We start from the raw sequence: 13,811 nt of genomic DNA, 5'->3' as shown, positions 1-13,811 counted from the left end.
TATGTTATAAAGTAATTTAGTAAAAGACAATATAACTGAACCAACTAAAACATTTCAAGGCATTAAATAAACATAATAGTTTAAGTTTAAACCCCTGAAATCTTTTCTCATGGCAAGAAATGTAATTGCAATTAAACAGATGTCACACTACACTATTTAACAGGGGACCTAATGTATTTTATCTTGAAGAAACTCACTATTTTATACTATTTGGACAGAAATTAAAATGTGTATCTTAGAAATGAGCAGTTTAAGCACCAAATTTAGGCATGATCATGTTAGTGACTTCACAAAATGTCTTTGGTCCCCAGTTTGATGGTGAAGTGTGACATGTGTTTATCTGTTTTGACTTTTAGGAAACACACACTTCACACTTCACAATTTAACAGGGGACCTAATGTATTTTATCTTGAAGAAACTCACTATTTTATACTATTTGGACAGAAGTTAAAATGTGTAAAATGTGTATCTTAGAAATGAGCAGTTTAAGCACCAAATTTAGGCATGATCATGTTAGTGACTTCACAAAATGTCTTTGGTCCCCAGTTTGATGGTGAAGTGTGACATGTGTTTATCTGCTTTAACTTTTAGGAAATATTTTAAATTCTGAATAACTTTGAATGTACTGACAAAATTTACAATTACACTAAAACAACAGTTCTTACCATCAAAAAAGTTCTTCATAAAAGATTTTGCCGTTTAAAACTAAAAGTTGTACAAGTATTATTGCACTAAAATGTTATGTAATGTTATAAAGTCATTTAGTAAAAGACAATATAACTGAACCAACTAAAACATTTCAATGCATTAAATAAACATAATAGTTTAAGTTTAAACCCCTGAAATCTTTTCTCATGTAAAGAAATGTAGTTGCAATTAAACAGATGTCACACTTCACTATTTAACAGGGGACCTAATGTATTTTATATTGAATAAACTCACTATTTTATACTATTTGCACACAAGTTTAAATGTACGTATTAAAAATGAGCAGTTTCGGTAGCAACAACTTTTAAAACAGAAATAGCATCTGTCATTGGCTGATATATTTGTTGCGATTGGCCAGTCTGGGCAATTATAATACTATTTTGAATAAACCCCTCCCTTTTATTATTTAATAAAATTACGGTTTATATTAGATATATTATATGAGATATAACAAAAAATTTATGTGTCATGAAGGCTAATATTATAAAGACTATGTAACGTATACCATGGGCTAAGGGCATTAATAAAAAAATATTAGGGAAAGAAAACAGACATTTGGGAGAGACATGTTGATAAAATTTAAGAGTTTTATTAATAAAGCATAGGAAAAATAAATACACACAAAGTCAAAAAAAGCCAACGATTATGTTGTTGGGATCACATTTGGCATCAAATGTGTTCATTTTGCTGCCTTGGGGTCATAGGTAAGCGGTGGCATTCTGTTAGACAGCAATTCAGATTGCAGACTGTGATGCAACGCTGCATAGTTTGAAAACACACAGTTGCAGCTGCAGCTTAGCACACAGATTGCGGAGCGCCTGACTGCAGAACGATGAAGGTCTCACAATCCACCCGACACTCCATCAACAGCATTGTATTCTTCATCTGAAATCATGTCAGTGGTGATTCCCCTTCAGAAGCCCACTTTGTCCACAGCTAGTACACTGGGTTTGACTCCAAGAGCAGAAACACAACTGTTGTATATAACAAGAATAATGAACATCATTACAGTTTATACTAATGAAACAGAAATAAAGAATTAGAACAGAAACTAATTCTAATCTTACCCTCTTCCTCCTCTGGTCACTCCATGATGTGGCCACACTGGCTAGCTCTGGTAATGTCTTGCAGGCCACTAGAAACAAGTGAGTGAGGTTTGTTAAAAGCAAAATACACACAAAACTATACAAAAATAGAAATAACAACAACCACAAATGAAAATTACTTACCAAATTAATTTTTATCAAGGCCTTCATTGTGCAACTCCAGGCTTGTAGCCAGTGCTCCCACTAAAAATGAGGTGTCCTTCCCATTATGTGGTGAGCTTAATCTATAGAAGCAAAATGTATTAAATTAAAACAAATGTGTTTATTTGCTTCGGAAACAACAGAATGCATTTTAGGCTTTATCTTTCATCCATACCTCTGCTCCTGGTGATAGTGCCTACAATTTGCCTCCGAGTTGTGTAGCCGACAGAGTGCTTTCTACAAAATACAAGTAAAAATACTTTATTAAAAAATGGATTCTGTCAAATTAAAGCATGGGTGGTTTGATTAAGCTTACCACAATTTTAGAAATGTGCAGCTGCCCTTCTCTCTTCAACTCCTCAGTCGAGCAGTTGTTTGACTCACATTGACAGTGCTTTACTTCTTGTGTTCTGCAAACAATCGCATCCTAATGATGAAAGCGAGCTCAGGCACGATTCAAGGAACCGTGCCTAATATGAGCGTGTTTTAGTAACTTTTCAACCTCCATCTCTGTGCACATAAAAGACTTCTTACAGCATCTAGAATAGTAGCAAACACATACAGTTAGAAAATGCATTAACATAAAATGCAAAAGTGAGGACATGAAGCACATAGTACAAAACACCAACAGTCCAAGAACAGAGACTTTTAACATTCAGTTCAAGACATGTGAAAATGTGTTTGTAAATTTCAGAGATCATTTTAAAAACATGCGGCCACTTTTAAGTCACATCAGATGTAGGGATGTCCCGATTCGATCACGTGATCGGAAATCGGGCCCTATGGCTAATTTATAAGACATATTGCTGAATCAGTATGTTGTTTTCTTGTTAATTGAGTGTTTTTGGGTAGCCTATCTTATGCTTAGAATTAGTCAAGGAGGTTGATTCTTATAACTTCCTTCAAAGTTTGATCAATTGTGCATAATGACATGTGCAACAAATGCATATAGGGTGTCAGACCCATAGATTTGCATCATTTAAAGTTCAGGTTTTAAAGTTTGGGTCAACCTGTGGCACAGCTTTAAAATTGAAACTTATAAAATCCTACCAGAGGTCCAAAATGTCATTGAAACACACCAGTGCCTTTGCTGTAATCAGGATTACCCCTCGAACATGTTAGCCCTGCTAGGGCTGCTCAATTATGGGAAAAGTCATAATCATGATTATTTAACATGATTACTTACTGACTGTAAAAAAAATGCACTTAGGCACACACGCGCGTGCAATCAAACAATTTAATGCATTTGTTTAGTGCTGTTGCAGAAGGCTACACGTGTCAAGCAGTGGTGCTCTCATGAGGTGCCTTTTTAAACACATTGGGCCAGCGGAACGCGATCATATTTTAAACATGAGGGATGTATTGCTACAACTCCTTGAAATGCACATTATAAGCAGGATTACTACCTAGTGACCTGACTTCGGACAGAACGCAGCTCTCTGCATGTCCACGAGTGAGAGAGGCGCCAATATGCAGCAGGTTATTTTAAACAAAAGGGATAGTTTGCCTCAGCTCGCATGAAACTAAACAAATACATAATGATTACTACTTTAGTTTATGTTTAGACTTCGGACAGATGCGAGAGCGCATGCATGTGAGACAGAGAGAAGCGCAGCTGCTTATGACGCGCTGGATTTATTTCAGGTGCTAGAAGGAGTCCAAGACGCGCGCATTAAGTCCATGTGCGTGCAAGAAGGAATCTCTCTAACAACATTCATTGCGTCACATCCACAAACCCTCATGCGGGGAAAGCATGCAATGTGCATGTTAATGTAAAACTATGATGATAATAATACATTCGCCAACTATCGTCATGACTATCACCATGAAAGCCTGCCATTGGCGATAGGTTTGAAGATCGTCGATACACGATACTATCGTCTATCGGCACAACCCTACTATATTCTCATTACTTTTTAACACATCTATAGTTATGCGCTGGCACAGAGTTAGGGTGTACTCACACTATCCAAACCAAACTGTGCTCGGGCGCGTTTAACCCCCAAAGCCTGGTTTGTCTGACTAGTGTGATCGCTCTGTGCCGCGCCCCGGCTGGGTTGCAGAGGTGGGCTGGAGCGCAGTTCACTTGGGCGCGTTTCAAAAGGTGAAGACGTCAGTTGCGCGACCACTCACCTTCATCTGCTTCCGTAAAAACCTTTTGATGCGCGCAGCCGGGTTACGTGAATGTCCGAGTGAGAGGGCTGTCTGTGAGAGGGCTGTCTGTAAACGCGCACCAAACGACTCTGAATAAAAAACACATACTTATCATTACGGTGGGTTCCAGTGTTAAGAGAGCGCTTTACTTCAAAACAATCGCATCTTAATGACGAAAGCGCGCCCAGACTCGGATCGAGAAAAGTACAGTGTGAGTGCGTGCATCTGGGGGAGTTGGGAGGGGTGACAATCGCGCTGGGGTATTGTTTGGTTTGGATAATGTGAGTGTGCCCTTAGACCCTTTTGAGTCCACATAGAAACAGCAACGTGTGCGGCATGACATAAGGAACATCCTGGATCTGTTTTTTTTTGCTCTTTTTTATGTATTATAGAAGTATCGGATCGGGACTCCGTACCGGCAGATACTCAAAATCAAATGACTCAGATTCGAGGGCAAAAAACCTGATCGGGACATCCCTAATTAGATGCATTCAATACTCCAAATCAAATTGCACAAAGATAAATAATAAACATAATATTCATAATCTTACTTTATTTTCTGTTGATGTCCTCACATCGCTGTCTCTGACTGGTTTGGTTTGTTGTTTTCCAAGTTGTAACAATATCTATCAAAGTCATATCAAATACACAGATTTGTTTACCGTTTAACCTGTTAGGTTGTTCAAATGAAATAAATTTAACTCGCATCATTCTTCACAAAGACTGCAGGAATGACATCCACTTCTAAAGCTGATAATGTGTACATGATTTCTGCAAACAAAACAAAAACATGAGGGTTTTTTTTACTTTAAGAAAGGTAAAATAAAGGGCAAACAATAAAGACAAACTGTATGACTCCTAGGAATTAAATAGGTTTTAAAAATCTTGTAAAATACCAAGCACTGTCCACTGAAGAAATCTTTATATAGAATAGTAAACAATCTTACATTTTATTAGTTGATCTGGAACGCGTCTTTTTGGTAACTTACATTAAAAAACAGGGTTTCAAGCGTTTTACTAAGAAACAATAGTAAAAACAGTCACTTTGCTATCAGTTATGATTTCCAAGAAATGCTGATTTGTTGTTTTAAAACCAAAACATCTTGTCTTGAGTTTGCTTCTTTGTGGGTTTAATTTATTTTTCAAAGATTCAAACATTTTACTCATTCTTTTAATAGTTCTTTGTCTCATGTAACGTTAACTTAGATCAATGCAAGCACGCACGTTTACCGACCGTTATAGATCATGGCAAATAAATACTAGCACTTCTAGCCTAAAACATCCTTTAAATCATTTGTATACGTTCAGATTTAAAAAGAAAAGTATCTTAACTTACCTTGCTTTATTATACAGCTCTTCACAATACAAACAAAAGGTCCCGCGTCGTTGGTTCAGCGTTTCAAATTCGCGCTTCCGGTTTCTCCAGCGAGCGTTGGGCGGGGCATTATGGGAAATGTAGTCCTTTTCACAAAGCGTCTCAAACGTTGTAGAAGTTTATAGACTACTGTGTCCAAGATGCATTGCAAGCTACGTCGTGTCATCGGGAAAGAAGATACGCTATAATAAATATTATGCTGCGTTCCAGGCAACGCGTAGTCCTACTCCAAGTTTTGAGTCTTGACTGAGTCGTGGTTTTGAAGTCGTGATTTGCGGGCTCAAAACCTGCCTGGAACGCAGCATTAGTATCATTAAGTAGTATTTTGTTGTTATTAACACAACTTAATGTAAAGTTGTGTCACTATTACAATAAACTGCTTAAAAACAAAGACACATAAAAGGAGTAAAACTAAAACCCACTTTACACCCTTTTTGATTTACATTTGTTTTTATTTCATTATCCTCTTGTATGCTTGAGGTTTAGGTGAAACACTTTTACTGTGATGCTAGATTTAGAAACCTTTTGGAGTCTTATTTGAAATAATCATATTCTTGTTTCAAACATTTATATATTTCGTTATTATTTCGAATTGTAGTTCTGAGTGCTGGACAGGAAGTTTTTTGTATAGTTTTTCTTGAAATATTTTTGTGTGAAACTTTGTGTGCTGCCATTTTTGGCCAGAAGAGATTTTTTATCTCAATGTGATTATTCCTGATAAAATAAAGGATAAAAAACACTGCTGTGTAAAAACATTTTATTAAATCCCCATATCAAATCCTATCCGTCACTAGTTGTTGACATGTTTTAAAATGTTGCTACATTTTAGGTAACAAGTCAGTGATGAAGGATGAAATAAGGTTGGATTTCAACTCCCAACTCAGATATAAATAAAAAAAAACATAGGATGAAGAAATTTACTTTTATGCCTGCAAAACAACATTTAAGGTAAGACAAATCTCAATTTAAAATTTAGGCAACAATTTAAAAGTTTAAAATTAAAATAAGACATTTTCTTTACATTGGGGTAATTTGCCCACTCTCGATCGGTGACACCTAAGGGGTAAATTCCCCCCAACCAAGAGAACAATTCAAGGGCGTTGCACACAGTACAATCCCCCAAACGGTTCTCTTAGGTAAGAGTAATCGTTCAGTGTTTCATGACAGCGACCCAGGTTTGTCGTTATAAAATACTATTGTTGCCATGGAGACGCAACAGAAAAAATTTAAGGGTTTTTTTCTGCAACACACTTAAGTGTAAGGGAAACATAAGGGTGAACTTAAGGGAAAATTATGCAACCGGGCCCAGGCTCCACAAACTGCAATAAAAACAAAACGGCCAAACATACCACCAGAAACCATAACAAAGTGTACCAGCCAATAAATGACAAGACGGATTGGGGGGTGGGGGTTGGGCGCGTTCATGAAAGCACGGAAGGGAGGGGGAGGTGTTAGCTACACTCCATTTGTTTGAAAACAGTTCAAACATCAACAAAAAGTGACATCACACAGATTCGCTTAGAGCGCCTTTAACTGACGAAAATCACACTTTTCATGCAGTGAAGTATAATCAATAATCACACACATCATAATTATATACATTTTACAAATATGAAGTTAGATCTAATTCTTCGTTCAAACCAGGAAAAATAGTAGCTTTTAGCTGAACACTTTCACACCTACAGAGGTACTGTAATTTCACATCTTTGCACATTTCTGGTGTCCCCATTGGTGTTTGGTCTCAGCACTGATTGGTTGCTTTAAAAAAACACTCCCAAAACCCGGACAACTATTGGGACACTACATTGAAACTTTCCTGTTGAAATGATTTGATTGGTTACACTTTGTATTTGGTTGTTTTAGGGTTAAACTCTTACAGACAATCCTAAACGTGTCTGTCACACACTGTTCCCTTGAAGCCTCTCTCCATAGAAATGCTAATTGCACGTGGGGGTTTGCAGAGGAATTTCTGGGGGGTTGTAGGAAGTCTCTCCACATTACTTACCAAAGTGTGCAGAACCTAGCAGAGCAAAATGGATATTTAGTGGCAACTAAATTCTACATTTCATTTCTTAGAACATTTCATTTTAGAACTCTGGCTGAGAGTAGAAATGTTAAGACAGATGGGTATCTAAGACAGACAATACCATTTAAAAAGATTCATTTTGTTTCTAGTTGCTGTTTAAGCTCAGATAAAAGCTATACTAAATGTGGTGATTTAGAGGAAACTCTTTAACATAGTGGATGACTTGTGCTCATGTGGTTACTAATTCAGCATGTATGTGTTTGGTTTCTTTGCATGCCTTTAAGTTTTCTACAAATATACAAATATAGGTAGTGCAGGAGATTTCAGAAAGTACTGTCCACACGTCACAGTACCGAGAGCCGTTTGTAAATTCTTTATCTCCTGTTTGTTACAAATATTTTTACAGTACAAACCTTTTCTTACATACTTGTAAATTATTTTTTGATGATATTGGATAGCCATACATTTACAGCAATTAAAAGCCTGCTATTTTTACTTCTATGACTAAAAGAAAACGGGTTTTAAAGGTTTTAATAAAAAAATAACAATTTCAATACAAGTAAAAAACAACACAATTATTTAACATTAATCTTAAACTGGGGGTCTTCTTCCTCCGCTTAGTTTTTCAGTTTACAAAGTCCATCATCTAAATAGGGATTAAACATAGCGCCAGCGCAACTGACTTTTAAAGGGGATGAGAGATAAGACTCTCATCGGTTTATTGCACGTTACGCCCAAAACACTCCCATTACTCATTAGGAGTATACGAACAACCCTTTTCGACGTGTGCTCGGCGCACAAACCATTTTTCCCGTTGTTAAATTAGCAAAAGTGGATTCGGACACGCCCATTTAGACCGTGCGCTTTAGACAATGCGCTTAGATCGTTAAAATAGGGCCCTTAATCTGTTATGTCTTAAGTGAATGTTTGGTTAAAGGTAGGGTAACAGATTTGATCCTGAAACATTTTTTGTTATGCTGGTTAAAAGTCTCCTTACATCCTGATAGCAATCACTGTGTTAAGTTGTTTAAATGTATTTGTAGAAATTTATGTCATCTGTGAAAGGCGTAGGACCAAAAAATGTTCAACAAATCATAGATTTCGGTCCGAACGGACATTTCCATTTTTGTCCCTCATACGTAAGCGTAATTTGAATGCCCACCGCGCAGCGAGTCCACGCAGACACCATACGTCATCGGCGCGTTCACGTGCGCTCACCTCCTGCCTGTAAACAGTGAGAACAGCAAACTTTTCTACTGAATTGACAACCTACACAGGAGGCACAAAACTAAAGACATCTTTTATAACAACAACAGCAAAAACTGCCTGGATCAGCAAGAGCAAAAACCCAAATGAACATCAGTAACTTTACTGCTTTACCACGAGATGCAAACAGCTGCAGGAGGCAAAGGGTCTGAAAGAGTCGTTGCACTGTTTATTTTGGTAAGGTAGGTACGCGATATGTTTGTATTGAAATGGATTCAGATATTCTACTTTACGTACGATATAACGATATACGATATAGTTACAACGTCTACACAACCGAACGTGTGCTTAAACTAATTCTGATGTAAACAGTTGTTTGGTTATTTTGGAAGTGTTATTCGACTTTGTACTGCAAAGTTTTCTCACTGCTGAATGAGACATGAGACGTGACCGTCTGATCTGTGTGTGTTCATGTGTTGTGAAAGAGGCGTGACTTTGGATGGCGATTTGACTTGAGGGCGGGATCGGGATTTCATTGCTAGGCGGCTACCGTTAGCATTTTTCAAAATGTATTACCCTACCTTTAACTGTTGAGGATCTGATGTGTAACATTATATTAGATTAGATCTGAAAGCTGTTTGTCTCAATGTCAATAAAACAATAAAAGTAAGTTCAACATATATTTATCCTATTGATGTTGTTTTTGACTGTGTGTTAAATCTATTATTTTTACCAGTGATTTTAAGTTAAGGATGTGCTGATTTTGCTTTTGAACCTTCAAAAATCTTTAATTTGATTTTTCTCAAAATTGACTTTGCTGACTCTGTCAACTTCAAACAGGTGTAGTGCTGTCATTTTTCGTCACATTCCAACAAGTCATATATTGTTTTATATATTTTTTTTAATAGAGAATATAAATAACTCTTTTTGAAAATTTGTTCATTCTGACTAATTTTGCCAGCACGGGTCACATTTAATTATATGCACCCATTGTATGATGAGTTTGAACATTCGGGTCAAAGATTTAGGATGCCAATGTTGCTTCTTCTTCTTCGAATCCGTTGCAATTTCAGATGTCATTCTGCCAGTATCTGGCACAGGTCACGGCTGATTGGGTTGGTTCAGCCAGGTCCTGGGGACTGCACTGGGGGGCATTTTCACACTTCAGTAGGTGGGGCATTGTCTGTACTGCTCCGCAGTTACATGTGCCGTCTGTCTGGAGGTTCCATATTTTCAAAAGTGCTTTGCACCTCCCCTGTTACACTCGTAGTCTGTTGAGGGTCTTCCAAGTTGGCCATGGGAGATCGTGCCCGCTGGCAAGTCATTCAGTCGGAGTGATTCCTCTCTCCATCCAGTCCTGGGCTCGTGTGGTTAGCTGGTTCCATTCATCTTTCCAAATGTTGGTCCTTGCTATTTTTCTGGTTGTCTGGAGAGGTGGGACTGTCAGCAGGAAACTGGCTCTTGATTTCAGGCAGTGTGGGGGTGCTGTGTGTCCATGCAGGGGATGCCTGGTGTCATACTCCAGTGTTCTCCGCTCGTCTTGTGCGATGATGGATCGTCTGATGTAAGGGGGGGCAATGCCAGCTAGAGCGTAGAGACATGGTAGAGCCGTTGTTTTTATGCATCCCGTAATAATGCGTCAGGTGTCTTTGAGATCTGTGTCAATCAGTTTGGTATGGTGGGAGCGGCTCCAGCTTGAGCATGCATATTCGGCTGTGGAGAAACACAGAGCTAGAGCAGTTGCACGGATGGTTGGTGGATCGGCACCCCATTTTGAGTTTACCAGTTTGCGCAGGATGTTATTGCGGGTGTATATCTTGGCTTTGGTGTTCTGGAGGTGGGTTTTGAAAGAGAGTGTCCTGTCGAGTGTGACTCCCAAGTACACAGAGAGTTTGTAGCCATCCCATGAGATGCTCAGTTCTTTTTTCGCATCTCGGTTTTTTAAATGGAAGCTGCATAGTTGGGTTTTTGATGGATTTGGTTTCAGATGGTTGTAGTAGGTTGTCATCTCTCAGAGGACACTTTCCAGAAAACCTCAATCTTCTGGAAGTTCTCCTGTTGGGTGGTCCGCATAGATAAAGCGACCGTATTGTGAGTGAAGTGGTTGGTCATTAGTATAGATATTAAAGAGGAGGGGGACCAGTACACTGCATTGTGGTAGGTCGTTCTTTTGGGCTTTCCATTTGCTCTTCTTGTCATTTAATTGGATAAAGAATCGTCTGTTGTTGGGGAGGCATTTGATGATTTTGCACAGGTCGAGGTCACCAGTCATGTCAAAAAGTTTCCTAATCATGGTGCGGTGCTGGACAGTATTGTAGGCAGCAGTAAGATCTATGAAAGCTGCTCAGTGATGAGTTTACACTCAAAGCCATCCTCGATATGTTGGGTGAGGTTCAATAGCTGCCCAGCGCAAGAGCGACCAGGATGGAAACCAGCTTGATCTTCAGTAAGCTTAGAGTCTATAGCTGGCATAAGGTGTTGGAGTAAAAGCCTCTCATAGAGCTTGTAAGTAATGCAAAGGAGTGAAATTGGTCTGTAGCTCTTTGGGGATGATGGATCCTTTCCAGGTTTAAGAACTGTGACTATCTTGGCCTTTCTCCATGCCGATGGAATTATTTTTTCTGCCATGCATGAGTTCAGCATTTCTAGGAGCCAGGTCTTTGCTTTAGGTCCCAGGTGCTGTATCATTTCTGTCAGTACATCGTCGATTCCTGCTGCTTTCCCAGGTTTCAGCGCGTTCATTGCAGCTTCCAGTTCTTGTGGGTCAAAAGGCTTGGTAAGTTCTTCAATGTTGCTTAAAATTAGGAAAATCCTTTGTACCACAATAGTGAAATATTTAAATGATGAATTCTTTTAAAAACTTGTTTTTGTTGTTATATTGTATTGTTTTGTAAGTGTAAAAAAACGCATGCTTGAAAGAATTTCCCAAAGGGGATAAAAAGGTACTACTACTAAAGGTACTAATAACTGCATTAATTTTAACTTTTAAGCTTTTTCAAGACAGGACACATTTAAGCAGGTGGGGGATAAACCCAGAACTCCCATAGGCTTTATGCCCAGCTGCACTACTTCCTACTTGACTACTTGACCTTAGACTTTAGACCAGGTTTTTGTTGGTCAATGGCGTAGTCTATTTTAGTTGCCTCAAAATAGCAACGCGCCAACAATGCGCCTGAACACACCTCTTTTTCAGACCAGAACGCCCATGGGCGCAAAAGGGGGCGCAAATGCATTTGCTATTTAAACAACGCGGCGCTAAACGTGAAAATTTGGGTGGAAACTAGCGAAAGACACTTGCGTCGCGCATTGCGCTGCATTGCACCGGGTGTAAGATAGAGCCCTTAGTCAGTGCAAAGTCTTGATTTGTACCGGCTGTCATTGCTGAGCTGTTTGCCTGCCTGCTTATCTATCTGTATTTATTAATCTTGATCTGTTTTACCTGGTTTATGAGTACTGTATGTTTGTTGCCTGCCCTGACCCTTTTGCCTGTTTCATGTCTACGAGATTTGCCTGCCTTACATTGCTGTGTTTGCTGTTGTTTGACCTTGCCTGTTGGAGAGTGTTTAATAAAAACCTGCAGGTGGATCCTCAGTCTCAAAGTGCTTTGTTACACAAGCAGTATACAATAAGTAACCTACTATTTTACTAAGATTACACTAACAGAACACTTGCATGTACACTTTCAGTATATGACTAGTAAACTACTAGTTAACTGAAAGTATATTAAAAGAACACTTGGAAGTATACCTGCAGCACACAATAAGTAACCTACTAGTTTACTAAGAGTACACTAACAGAACATTTGCATGTACACTTTCAGTATATGACTAGTAAACTACTAGTTAACTGAAAGTATATTAAAAGAACACTTGGAAGTATACCTGCAGCACACAATAAGTAACCTACTAGTTTACTAAGAGTACACTAACAGAACATTTGCATGCACACTTGAAGTATAAGTCTAGAAAACTACTAGTATACTCATGAGTTCACTTGCAGTACAAATGAAGAACTAATTGTGCACTAGTTGTACACTTAAAGTTGACTACTCTTACACTTATAGTACACTTAGAAGTATACTTCTATATACTAAAAGTGGGCCAATTTAGTCCCAAGCGGTATTCAAGCAGTACACTTAAAAGTATACTACTAGAACATAAATGTTAGTACACTTACTGCATAAAGTATACTTAAAACTATACTCCAACATTACTTAAGTATACTTAATAAAATGAACTTGAAGTATACCTCTTTTTCGTAAGGGAAGCTTAAGGGTGTTGCAGAAAAAACCCTTAAGTTTTTTCTGTTGCGTCTCCATGGCAACAATAGTATTTTATAACGACAAACCTGGGTCGCTGTCGTGAAACACTTAACGATTACTCTTACCTAAGAAAACTGTTTAAGGGATTATACTGTATGCAACACCCTTAAATTATTCTCTTAGTTAAGGGGAATTTACCCCTTAAGTGTCATGCTTAAGGGAAAAACTTAAGGTGCTTTATGCCACCGGGCCCAAGCCTTTCGCAGATGTTTTGAGCAAGGAATGTTTAAATATTTCATATGTAAATGCCATGTTTTTGAAAATGGCAGTACAATAACATTCGGGAAGTAAACAGTGTCGTCAATTTATTTTTATAGTTTTGCAGTGTGTTTTTATTTAATTAGATTAATGCAGAGTTGTTTAAAGCTTTGGCTGTACGTAAATGGTGCTGCATCTAATTTGTCATGGAATGTTAACGTTTATAATGTTGTTACAGTAACATTTAACTTAAATTATCCCAAAGTTCTTGAAAAAGCTTTGCAAGCCTTGTAAAAGGTCCATACATTTTCAGTCAATTTGACAGTTTTGTAATGTCACAAAATTTACATTAATTGTCCAAAGTAGTTGAAAAAGCTTTGAAAGCCGCATGTGCCAGCTCTCTGAATGGAGAGCATCCTATTTTGTCAGTTGGCTTTACAGTTGTGTAATACTGTTGTTTAATTATATTTATCAGGAGGCTTGAAAAAACTGCCTGAATGGTGCTTCGTGCATTTCAGTTGTCAGTAACTGTAAAAAATTGTAATGTTGTTACAAGGTTACATGGTAATATCCAGA

At 38.1% G+C, this 13,811-nt stretch overlaps 2 long non-coding RNA genes across 2 annotated transcripts in view; both read right to left on the bottom strand.

Annotated features, from left to right (window-relative positions):
- The window catches only part of LOC141369540 (uncharacterized), a 125,554-nt gene that overhangs the window by 9,763 nt on the left and 101,980 nt on the right, over positions 1 to 13,811 (bottom strand). The window lies entirely within an intron of this gene.
- On the bottom strand, positions 476 to 5,927 carry LOC129426526 (uncharacterized). The gene is made up of 7 exons (XR_008638455.2): positions 5,446 to 5,927; positions 4,661 to 4,880; positions 2,272 to 2,494; positions 2,131 to 2,192; positions 1,938 to 2,038; positions 1,776 to 1,843; positions 476 to 1,682 (listed from the first exon to the last, which is right to left on the bottom strand). It is a non-coding gene; the product is annotated as an uncharacterized lncRNA (long non-coding RNA).

Source organism: Misgurnus anguillicaudatus, chromosome 14, assembly GCF_027580225.2.
Source record: "Misgurnus anguillicaudatus chromosome 14, ASM2758022v2, whole genome shotgun sequence".
Classification (NCBI taxonomy): Eukaryota; Metazoa; Chordata; class Actinopteri; order Cypriniformes; family Cobitidae; genus Misgurnus; species Misgurnus anguillicaudatus.
This window is presented reverse-complemented; position numbering and strand designations above follow the sequence as displayed.